This window comes from Hylobates moloch, unplaced genomic scaffold (assembly GCF_009828535.3).
Source record: "Hylobates moloch isolate HMO894 unplaced genomic scaffold, HMol_V3 SCAFFOLD_12, whole genome shotgun sequence".
Classification (NCBI taxonomy): Eukaryota; Metazoa; Chordata; class Mammalia; order Primates; family Hylobatidae; genus Hylobates; species Hylobates moloch.
In genome coordinates, this window is record NW_026652287.1 from 34,408,537 (window position 1) to 34,420,781 (window position 12,245).

The window sequence follows — 12,245 nt, forward strand, 5'->3', positions numbered from 1 at the left end:
CCTGGGCAACAGAGTGAGACTCTGACTCAAAAGGAAAAAAAAGAAAAAAGAAGCCAGCCAAATCCCTTCAAAACCAAGATGACAATGAGAGTGACCTCTGGTCATCCTCACTGCTACACTTCTACCAGCACCATGACGGTTCACAAATGCCATGGCAATGTCAGGAAGTTACACTATATGGTCTAAAAAGGGGAGGCATGAATAATCCACCCCTTGTTTAGCATGTCATCAAGAAATAACCATAAAAATGGGCGACCAGCAGCCCTCGGGGCTGCTCTATGGAGTAATCATTCTTTTATTCTTTTACTTTCTTAATAAACTTGCTTTCACGTTACTCTATGGAATAGCCCTGAATTCTTTCTTGCATGAGATCCAAGAATCCTCTCTTGGGGTCTGGATCAGAACCTCTTTCCTGTAACAAAAACACTTTGTGCTAAATATCATTTTGAAGGGCGACAGGCTAGTCAGAGACGACACCGGTGGCAGCCAAGAGATCTTTATTGGAGAGGTAGAGGTCAGGTCGCGTGGGGGAGAGAGAGAAGAGAAGAGAGAGAGGAGAAGAGAAGAGAGAGAGAGAGCTGCTGGTGTGCTGGGTTTTATATCCCTTGGGCCTACGTGGGGCGGGCCCAATGGAAGGCGGGAGATGCTTCTTTCTGATTGGCCCTCCTTTGGCGGGTTCAGACAGTGCCCGGTCAAGGAGGGGAGAAGAACCTGGAGCCGGCGCCATTAAGGTACCCCTGTTACCTAACATTCCTCCCTTTTTTGTTTCTTAAGAAGTGGGGAAGTGGGCGTTGTAGTTCGTCTGACTACTTCCTGCTGAGCGGAGGCGTCGTGGGGGAGGGGTATGGGAGGACTGTGGGGGTTGTGTACGGGGCACAGCAGGAGTATAAGGCCAAGCAGTAGGGCGCTGTATATGAACATCTCCTCAGTTGTGAAGTCCATGAATGTTCCTTGTAGCCAGCCAAGGGGCAGGGAGGGGTCTGTGATGAGCCAGCAGTCTTTGCGGGGATCTTCTAGGAACTGGTGGAACCGAGACATGGCGCTCAGAGTCTGTCTCTGGAGTCAGCTGCTTCTTCGCTAGTTGCTAGGAGTTCATAATGTCTAAGGAGAAGCTGGTTAAAGGTTTGGTTAGAGATGGATGAGACTTGCTGTCTCATGAATTTGAGAAGGCACGGAAGGAGAGCACAAGAGGACCCATGAGAGGGCCTAGAAATGGGAGGATCCAGGCTAGGAGGGGGTCTTTAGGGTGTCCCCCAATGATGGGCACGAGTTGGCCCCTATTAGTTTCTTCCTAATGTTACGTAAGTTTTAATGTTTGTAAGAAGATGCAAGTACCGCCTTTTTCAGCGGTGAGTAAATCTGGAGCTCGGCGGTTTGAAGTGTTACCCCTGCTGGGGATGTGATTTGACGTTGTAAAGCGGAATCTTGAGATCGGAAAACTGAGACACGCTGTAACCTAGGGAGGCAGCCCCTAGTCCTGAGCCTAGTAGGGAGGTGGTGAGGGATAGCCCGAGAACGAATGGTAGGAAAACTGCTCTCTCGTGTCGGTGTGCTGATGAGCCTTCAGAGAAGGGTAATAGGGTGAGTTGGGGAAAGAGAGTGACGGAAACACAGGGGCCACCAGTGGAAGAGTTGATAGACTTGTGTAGAGAGCCATTGCACCAGCCTTAGGGGGCTGGGAAGTTTGGAGGAGCGGTGGTGTAGGTGCAGTTGGTGGGGGGCGGGCAGGCGCCGCTGGGAGGGGCATCTTGTTGATCTGGGCCGGCAGCTGGAAGGCGGGGCGGAGGGTGGTGGTATGGGGGGGGGGCTCATCGGCTGGGTCGAAGTCAGGGGCAGAGGGAGGGGTTGGCAGTTTAAGAGCGGCAAGGAACTGTTGGGGTTCGCAAGGGAGGCAGAGGTTAGGTGTGTACCGTAGGAGGAAGAAGCCGTGACTATATGGGATCTCTACCCATTTTCCTGTCCGCACGCAATAGTTGTAGAGATCCCGAAGAAGATCAGGATCGACAGAGCCATAAGGAGGCCATTTGTTTTGGTTGTCTAGGGAATAGGTGGGCCAGTTTTGAGTGAGTCGGCCGACAGGGATGCAGAGCCTCCCATAATGAGAGGAAGGAATAGACGGCGACGAGCTAGGCAGGGCGTCCCCTGCTGGCTGCTTGCTGCGGAGCGAGTCAGAGCCTCCGGATGGATCGTCACCGAAACGGAAGGACTGAGGAGCCTCTGAGAGGCGAGAGGCCGTGGGTCACCTGGTACCAGGATTTTAACGAGCGAAGGAGAGGGGCCCAGGCCGGAGACGCGAGGAGGAGAGGGAGAAAACTCCGTTCCCTGCAGGCCGAGGCGGAAGTGAATGATAGGGGCCTACCACTGCCGTAAGGGCATCGGGCAAAATGTGTCCGTCACGGGAGCGGCTAGGGTCTGGCGATTGGCCCGAGAGGTAGGCCCAGGAGGGGAAAACTTACCGAGATGAGGCCGGTGGTGGGCGAAGAGCTTGGCGAACAGGAAAATGGGTGAAGGCTGGCCGGAGGTCTAGACTGAGCCTGGGAAGGGGATCGGGGTCCCACCTAAGGGTGGGGAATCCCGATCCGAGTCACGGCACCAAAATGAAGGGTGACAGGCTAGTCAGAGACGACACCGGTGGCAGCCAAGAGATCTTTATTGGAGAGGTAGAGGTCAGGTCGCGCAGGGGAGAGAGAGAAGAGAAGAGAGAGAGAGAGAGCTGCTGGTGTGCTGGGTTTTATATCCCTTGGGCCTACGTGGGGCAGGCCCAAGGGAAGGCGGGAGATGCTTCTTTCTGATTGGCCCTCCTTTGGCGGGTTCAGACAGTGCCCGGTCAAGGAGGGGAGAAGAACCTGGAACCGGCGCCATTAAGGTACCCCTGTTACCTAACACATTTGCTAATGATATTTTTGTTTATGGTTTGACTGTGCCACTAGAATAGAAGCTCACTTTTTGGTTTTGTTTTGTGGTACGTGGGAGACCTCCACTCCCTATTACAACAGTCTCCACCTCCCTGTTGCAGCAGTTCCCCTTCCACTCCTGCAAAGGTTCTTCTCCCTTTATTGGAATAATTGTTTTGGATAAAATCTTGCCTTATTTATGTGCAGATTTTTTTTTTTAATGCGACAGACTGAAGGATGATGTTCACCCTCCAGGGACTTACTCCATGGCCCTTGCAGCTTGCAGAGCAGGCCCCAGATAGACTTCCCGAGAGGGGACCTGACTTTGCTCCCTTTACCCTAGCTGTGGCAGACCGACTGCTATTACCCAAACATCTGCCAGCCCCTCTTCTACCTCCTTGCTTTGTAATTGATATTATCAGTACTTAAACTGCTTTTCCGGGCGGGCGCGGTGGCTCACGCTTGTAATCCCAGCACTTTGGGAGGCCGAGGCAGGCGGATCACGAGGTCAGGAGATCGAGCCCACGGTGAAACCCCGTCTCTACTAAAAATACAAAAAATTTAGCCGGGCGTGGTGGCGGGCGCCTGTAGTCCCAGCTACTCCGAGAGGCTGAGGCAGGAGAATGGCATGGACCCGGGAGGCGGAGCTTGCAGTGAGCCAAGATTGCGTCAGTGCACTCTAGCCTGGGCGACAGAGCGAGACTCCGTCTCAAAAAAAAAAAAAAAAACTGCTTTTCCTTGCTTCTCTGCTTGGCCAGCTCTTGCTTTCCCTTCAAGGTGCAGTTAGAAAGGAGCTTCCTCTGAGAAGCCTTTTCTAACTTCTTTCCCATCCCTGAAAGCTCTTGCCCTTGGGTCCTCAGACCCTAGGCCATAATTATCCTCATAATTTATATCCTTTGCCATCTTTATAGGAACCTTATCATACTGTGTTTTAGTAAGTTACCTGTTTCTGTCCCTTTCCCAAGCCTTACCCCATGAACTTGAGCTCTCCCAATTGTCAAAATAACTAATTGGGAAGCCGTTAGGCTGAGATGGTTCCAAGGCCTTTGTTTCCAAGTAAGCAAATTGAAACCTAACTCAAAGTGAATGGTCATATCCTAGAAAAATGAAACTTAGGCTTAACCAGTCGAAACTACCTACTAAACTCTAAGTAGAGACTTCACCAATCAGAAGCCGCCAGTTGACCTCTAATTACAAACTTTAAGGCTACTGTTTCCCTTTAACCAAATGAAACTATTTTCTTTGTTTTGATTTCCGGAATACCTTTATAAAAGTTTTCCTTGTGTGCCCACTGGGTGGTCTGGCACTTCTGGATTCATGAATGTCAGCTCAAATAAACCCTTTAAAATTTTAATGTGTCTAAGTTTATATTTTCATATGAGCCAGGGACTGTATCTTCTTTCTTTTGATGTTCCTGGGGGAGCTGAAGCAGCTAGGTTACCTGGGGTATAAACCTGGGGTTCCACTGGCACATGCCAGGAAAATTTAGGAAATGGAAACACACGAGGATTTTAGGAGTGGAGGTTTAATAGGTAGAAGAGAAGAGAAAGAGAAACTGCTTCCTCTATAGAGGAAGGGGGTCTTGGAACAGAAAAAAATACCACCTGGTGGTGAATGCTGCGAATTTTATAGTCCGGTTTGAGGAGGTGGTGTCTGATTCACATAAGGCTCATAGATTGGTTTGATCAGGTATAATGTTTAAATAGCGCACAAGGAAGGCTGGTAACCCCACCCTAATCTTCTCATGCAAATGGACTTTCCAGTTGATCGGTGCCGTCTTGTCTGCTCCTTACAGCACACATGATAGAGAAGGGACGATGGAGCAGCCATCTTAAAAATGTCTAGTCCTTAGTTCCTGCTGTCATTCACTCATGCAAGCTCCCAGGTTGCAGGCTGCTCTTTGTTAGAAACTGATTTGGGGCTGCTTTTCATTAAAAAGAAAAGCCTTACCAAGGACTCCCATGCCCTTGCTCTGGGCCTAAGTAATTCTTTCTTAACTCCTGTATCGGTGTAGCATGTAGTAGGCATGCAGGAAAAGTTTGGAAAACAAAGAAATTAGAACCTCGGGATTTCTCAAGACCTTCTTCATAAATGTGATAACGAAGGAATTCTTAACAGGACCCGTTTAGGATTAAACAAATTTTACTGGGGGTCTTGAGACCCTTGAGACGCCAGGGGCTGTCTCTCCCTCCCTCTGCCTCTCAGGGTGTAATTTTGCTTTGCAATAAACTTCTTCGAATGCACTAAATTGTTTTGAAATTGGGCAATGGCTGGACGCGGTGGCTCACGCCTGTAATCCCAACAATTTGGGAGGCCAAGGCGGGTGGATCACCTGAGGTCAGGAGTTCGAGACCAGCCTGATCAACAAGGTGAAACCCCATCTCTACTAAAAATGCAAAAATTAGCCAGGCGTGGTGGCAGGCACCTGTAGTCCCAGCTACTTGGGAGGCTGAGACAGGAGAATTGCTTGAACCCGGGAGGTGGAGGTTGCAGTGAGCCAAGATCACGCCAGTGCACTCCAGCCTGGGTGATGGAGCCAGACTCCGTCTCGAAAAAAAGAAAAAAAGAAAAAAAAAAAAGAAATTGGGCAACATAGTGGTTTTTGTAGTGATCTTGAAAAGAAGAACTAGAGAAAGTTCATTTTGTTGAAGTATCTATGTAATACAGAGGAGGAAGGCTCTAGTTCAGCGTTTCTCGATTGGGTGCTTTTTTGCACCCTGATAGACACCTGACAATATCTGGAGTCCTTTTTGGTTGTCAAAACTGGACTAGGGGAGCTACTGACATCTTGTGTGTACAACCTAGAGATGCTGCTCAACATCTGACATTGCACCCTTGTTCCTGGACCAAACCAAGGGTCAGGCTGCTTATTCTCTTAGCCCAATGACAAGATGTAGGTGAACTGGGAGAGAAGCGAGTTTATTTCTGTAACTGGGCACAGGGAGAAGATCTGGAAAATATTACCAGACCAACTCAAAATTACAAAGTTTTCCAGAGCTCATATACCTTCTAAGCTATTTGTCTACATGTAAGAGTGCATTCATCTAAAGACTTAAGTGATTAAATTCTTCCCATCTATAACTAAGATCTCAGTCCTGAAGGTCTTCCTCTGTAGCCTCAGTAAATTTACTTAATCTAAATGGGTCCAGGTGCTGGGGCGATTACCCTTATCTTGTCTCCTGCTAAATCATGGAGGTTTGGGGAGTTCCTTCAGACCCCCAATAAACTTGTTTGTGGAGGCTTGAGGAGTTTCTTCAGACCTCCAATAAAACTTGTTTAATCCTACACGGATCCTGTTAATAATTTCTTCACTATCTTGTCATGCTCAAGGCCCAGAAAAGGCCTGGGCAAAACTCTTGGTGGGCTTTTGTTACATTCCAGCCTTTGTATGAGGGCACTGGCTCTGTCAGCTTTTAATATTTAACTTAACCACTCAATCAGCAATCAGTGCTGAGACAATTGTAATGAAGGCCTTCCTGTTCAGCGGTTAGGGAGACCTGGCCTGCCACACCCCCGCCAACCACCACCACGAAAGAATTATCCAGCCCCAAACGCCAGAATATGAATAGCGTCGAGGTTGTGAGGCAGGATAAGTAAGGTTAGGAGGCCATACTGACTTGTCCCCTTGTGCGAAGCCCCATGGATCCCTTTCGAAGCAGATTCTTTGGCTTGCACTCTCGTGAGTCAGCACCTAACTCTTTTGCAAGATGAACAGTCCTACAGGATACCAGCAGACCACCAGATGGTTGCAAGTTCCTGTTACTCAATATGACCTGGGAAAGAGAACAAAAGCCACTTATTCATGATGTATTTCCCCAATCTCCAGCCAATCAACACCAAAAACCCAAGAAGCTGTGAGCTACAAATTCCTGCCTTGGGGGAGCTGGGAACTTCTCCAGGGTTCTGCATGTGCAAGCTAGGTTCAAGGTTTAGCTTATAGTGAACTTTTCCTCATTTGAATAATAGAAAATACACCCCTAGGTGGAGATTTTATGTGCTAATGATACATGCAATGCGTGTTAGAGCACGTAGATGCTGAGTGCATACTTTTCATGCTGGACTCAGCAATATTTTATGAATATGTATGTGTAGCTCCCATAAAAGGAATTACCTTGAGACGCTAGGGGCTGTCTCTCCCTCCCTCTGCCTCTCAGGGTGTACTTTCGCTTTGCGATAAACTTCTTTGCCTACTCTTACTTTGGACTCGCTCTCAAATTCTTTTGTGCCGCAAAGTCAAGAACCTGAACTGGCCCACCAACAACAGTTGATAAACTCTGCTCTAATCCAAGCTGTGGGAAAGTACAGGGGCTGGGAGAGGGGACAGCGTGGAGAATGCAGCTTGTCTGAGGGGTGATGTTTGAACCAGCTCTCAAAGGATGAGTGTATGCTGCAAAGAAGGAGGGCAGGGGACAATATCGCAATGAGACAGAACCACATGAATGAAGCATGGAGAGGCACAGAGGGACATGCGCTCTCTAGGATGTGGCTGAGATGTGTGAGGGGTGGTGGCTGAGGGTGAGATTGTAAAAAGTTGCTTTTTTTTTTTTAAGAAAGAGTCTTGATCTGTTGCCCAGGTGGGAGTGCAATGGTGCGATCTTAGCTCACTGCAACCCCTGCCTCCCGGGTTCAAGTGATTCTCCTGCCTCAGCCTCCCACGTAGCTAGGACTACAGGTGCATGCCACCACGCCTAGCTAATTTTTGTATTTTTAGTAGAGATGGAGTTTCACCATGTTGGCCAGCCTGGTCTCAAACTCCTGACCTTATGATCTCCCTGCCTCAGCCTCCCAAAGTGCTGGGATTACAGGTGTGAGCCACCACACCCGGCCTTGTTTTTTTTTTTTTTTTAGACAAGGTCTCACTTTGTTACCCAGGCTGGAGTGCAGTGGCATGATCTAGCTCACTATAACCTTGAACGCCTCGCTCAGGGGATCCTCCCACCTCAGCCTCCCAAGTAGCCGGGACTGTAAGTGTGTGCCACCACACCTAATTGTTCTTTGCTTTTGTAGAAACAGGGTCTCTCTATGTTGCTCAGGCTGGTGTTAACTCCTGACCTCAAGCAATCCTCTTGCCTCAGCCTCCCAAAGTGCTAGGATTACAGGCATGAGCCACTGTTCCTGGCCTGGGCAAAGTCTTGAATAACTCTCACTAGAGTCAGAACATCATCTTGAGGCAAAGGGGCAGGCATGGGAGGATATTTAGCAAGAAAGATACAGGGTTAGAGGTGAGTATTAGAAAGCTCCCATTGCTGATAGTTTTGGTGATGGGCTGGTTGGGGTGATCCTGGAGCCCAGAGGGTGGGGAGGAGGCTTCTGCCATGTTCTGTGGAAGAGAGGTCAAGATGGGACCTGGATCTGAGAGTAAGGGGAAGGGGACAGGCCAGGAACTTGGTGACTTACAGGAATGGGTGAAGAGAGGAAGGGAGAAGTGAAACAAAACTCTGGCCATGGAGACTTAAAATAGGCTTTATATGGCCGGGCGCGGTGACTCACGCCTGTAGTCCTAGCACTTTGAGAGGCTGAGGTGGGTGGATCACTTGAGGTCAGGAGTTCAAGACCAGCCTGGCCAACATGGTGAAACCCCGTCTCTACTAAAAATACAAAAAATTAGCTGGGTGTGGTGGCAGGCGCCTGTAATCCCAGCTACTTGGGAGGCTGAGGCAGGAGAATTGCTTGAATCCAGGAAGCGGAGGTTGCAGTGAGCTGAGATCGTGCCGTTGCATGCCAGCCTGGGCAACAAGAGCGAAACTCCGTCTCAAAAAAAAAAAATAGACTTTATACTTCACTTTTACTATCTTGCATGTCAGTTTTCCCCGTGACCACAGGGTCAGCCATGTAATCAAGGTGCAAGTGAAAAGCCTGGTGCCACAAGGATATAGCTGGACACCTGCAGGTCATTCAGTGAATCGAATCATTACCTTGAAGAATTTGGCTAGTGGCTGAGTTCACTTTGACCAGCCCCCAAGAGCTGGGGGCTTGGCATGCACCAGCCACTCTGTCAAGCATTGATTCATTGAATCCTCAGGATGAACCAGTGAACTAAGTGGTGCTATTATCCCCATTTAACAGATAAGCAAATGGAAGTAGCAGGAGGTTCAGTGGTGAGGCAGGTGTTCAGATGCTGGAGATCTGACTTGAAAGCTTAAATTGTTATTATTTTTTTATTGAAGTAAAATCACATTACATACAATGAACCATGTTAAAGTGAACAACTCAGTGGCATTTAGTACATGCACAATGTTGTGTAACCACAACCTCTATTTGGTTCTAAACATTTTCATTACCCCAAAAGGAAAGCGTGTACTCACTAAGCAGTCACTGCCCTCCTCGAAGCCCCTGGCAACCACCAATCTGCTTTCTGCCTCCAGAAATATATTTCCTGTTCTAGACATTTCATATCAACGGAATCATATGATACGTGATCTTTAGTGTCTGGCTTCTTTCACTTGGTGTGATGTTTTCGAAGTTCATACATGTTGTAGCATGTATCCGTACTTCGGTCCTTCTTTATGTCTGAATGATGTGCATTGCAGGAATGTACCAGATTTTGTTTATTCCTTCATTAGTTGATGGACATTTGGGTTGCTTCCAATTTTTGGCTACTGTGAAGGAAGTGAAAATTTTAATTGCTGCCTCCCACTGCCTTCGTTAAGACAATTTTAACAGATTCTAGATCCCGGGAGTATAGCTGTGGTGGAGAGATGGATGGGAGCCTGTGGGATCCCAGAGAGGGGAGTTCCAGATTCGTCCCAGAGTAGTGCGAAGTTGAAGGATGCTTCATGCTGGAGAAGACCTTGTACTTGGGCCTTGAGGTATTTCATATTGTGGCCAGTGGAGCTCACAGTCCCCAGAGGAGAGGGAGCCAGGAGAAGGGAGGAGGAGGAGGAGAAGGTATAAACTCACCAGATTCAGGAAGTGGTTCAAACAGTGGCCTCTTAGAGGAACAGGCAGAGAGGAACCTAAATTGGGATCTGAGAGATTAGGGAAGGAAAGGAGGCCTGTTTCACAAGAAACCATGAATGTAGGCCAGAAATTGTGTCTTGGTGGGAGGTTAGAACTAGGCACAGGGGTGTTATGCTCTCCTTGCTCATTGAGATAGACTGAATGCTTATGTCCCCCCATATTCATATGTTGAAGCCTAATCACTAGTGTGGTGGTATTTGAAGGTGGGGCCTTTGGTAGGTGATTAAGTCATGAGGGTGGAGCCCCCATGAATGGGATTAGTGTCCTTATAAAAGTGACCTCAGAGAGCTCCCTTCCCTGCCTTTTCCACCATGTGAGGACACAGCGAGAAGGCATTGTCTATGAATCAGAAAATGAGCCCTCATCAGACGTGGAATCTGCTGGTCCCTTGATCTTGGATTTTCTAGCCTCTAGAACTGTGAGAAATAAATTTCTGTTGTTTATAAGCCACCCAGTTTATGGTAGTTGGCTATAGTAACCCAAACAAACTAAGACACCCAGGCATTGAGTACCAGATGCCGTGACTGCATATGGGAATCCTCACACCTCTGGATGGGAAACCTGGAAGACAACCAGGCTTAAGGAAAGATGAGTCCAGTTTGGGGTGCATTAAAAGCATGGAGCCTGTAGGTCATTCAGGGAGAGATGTGCAGGAGAATATAGGAGATCAGAGCTTAGGAGAGAGGCCTGGGCTGGAAATGTAACTTGTGAGGCCTCATCAGAGTCCAACCTCGTGGTTCCCACCTGGATTGAGTTCAAGTCATTTCAAAGATTTACTGAGTACACTTCATGTGCTGTGTCCAAGGCTGGACTCTAAAAATACAGGGCTGGACATAGTACAGTTCCTGACCTGGGGAAGCTGACAGTTTGGAGATCAGAACTAGATACTAATATTATCTTATATTATATTAATATAATATAAAAATATTAATATAAAAATATTATAAAATTTTTATATTTTATAAATATATATGTTTATATTTTATAAATATATATAAAATAGTAATATAAATTTGATTGGAGTAACAATCATATAGGAAAGGGAGCACATCACAAGTGTTTTACTAACAAATATTAATATAAATTTATAAATTTATATTAATTTTATAAAATTAATATATTATAAATATGATAAAAATATTATCATATTTATAATATAATAATAATATACATTTGATTGAAGAGTATAAAATATTAACATAAATTTGATTGAAGAGTAACATTCATATAGAAAAGGGAACACATCACAAGTGTTTTACTAAAAAATTTTTCACGGAGTGATGACATCTGAGCAATTAGTAGCTAGATTAAAAAAAAAGATCCTGGGCTAGGTGCAGTGGTTCATGCCTATAGTTCCAGCACTCTGGGAGGCTGAGGCAGGAGGATCGCTTGAGCCCAGAGGTTCAAAACCAGCCTGGCCAACATGGTGAGACCATGTCTCTACACAAAACTAAAAAGATTAGTTAGGCGTGATGGTGCATGCCTGTAGTCCCAGCTACTCTGGAGGCTGCCGTGGAAAGATGGCTTGAACCAGGGAGGTCAAGGCTGCAGTGAGTCATGATGGCACCACTGCACTCCAGCCTGGGTGACAGAGAGATTCTGTCTCAAAAACAAAACAAAAACAAACAAAAACCCCCAAAGAACAGATCCTTACCAGAATCTCCCAGAACTCCCTAATGCCCCCTTCTAGTCATTACTAACCACCAGCCCCTGACCTCTGCCCCACTAGTCACCAGTATCTGGACTTTGAAAACCAAAGATTAGTTATGTGTGTTTCTAAACCTTATGTCAAGTACATCACATAGTATGTACTTTTTGTATCTGGGTTCTTTCACTCAACATTATATTTCTAAGATTCATGCATGTTGTCTGGAGTCATTATTTGCTTCTTCCATTGCAGAAATAATCCATAATTTATTTATCTGTATTACTGTTGACTGGTATTGGGTAGGTTTTATTTTCAGCCATTACAATTAGTGCTGCTATGAACATTCTTGTGTATATTTGAGGAACATTTGTATGCATTTCTGTTGGGTATGCACCTAGGAGTGGTTTGTAACCAGAGGAAACCTGTGCTGCTCCAGCCCCACCTCTGACATCTGCAGGGCTGTCCCCTCCCTGACACACTCACCCTCCCTCCCCAGGATGGGGCAGGTGCCTCAGCCAGCAGCGCCCTCACTGCCCCTGCACCCTGGGCAGTTGCTTCCCATCTATGGGGCAGAGCCACCTGGGGGTCTGGGCTGGGCGAGGTGGACCCTGGGGGGCACTCGCCACTCCCATGTGCAGGGGAGGCAGAGGCGGGCACAGCCTGGCGGGGTCCGGGCTTGGCCTCCCAAAGTGTTGGGATTGCAGGCGTGAGCCACCGCAACACCAGAATCTTCCATTTGTTTA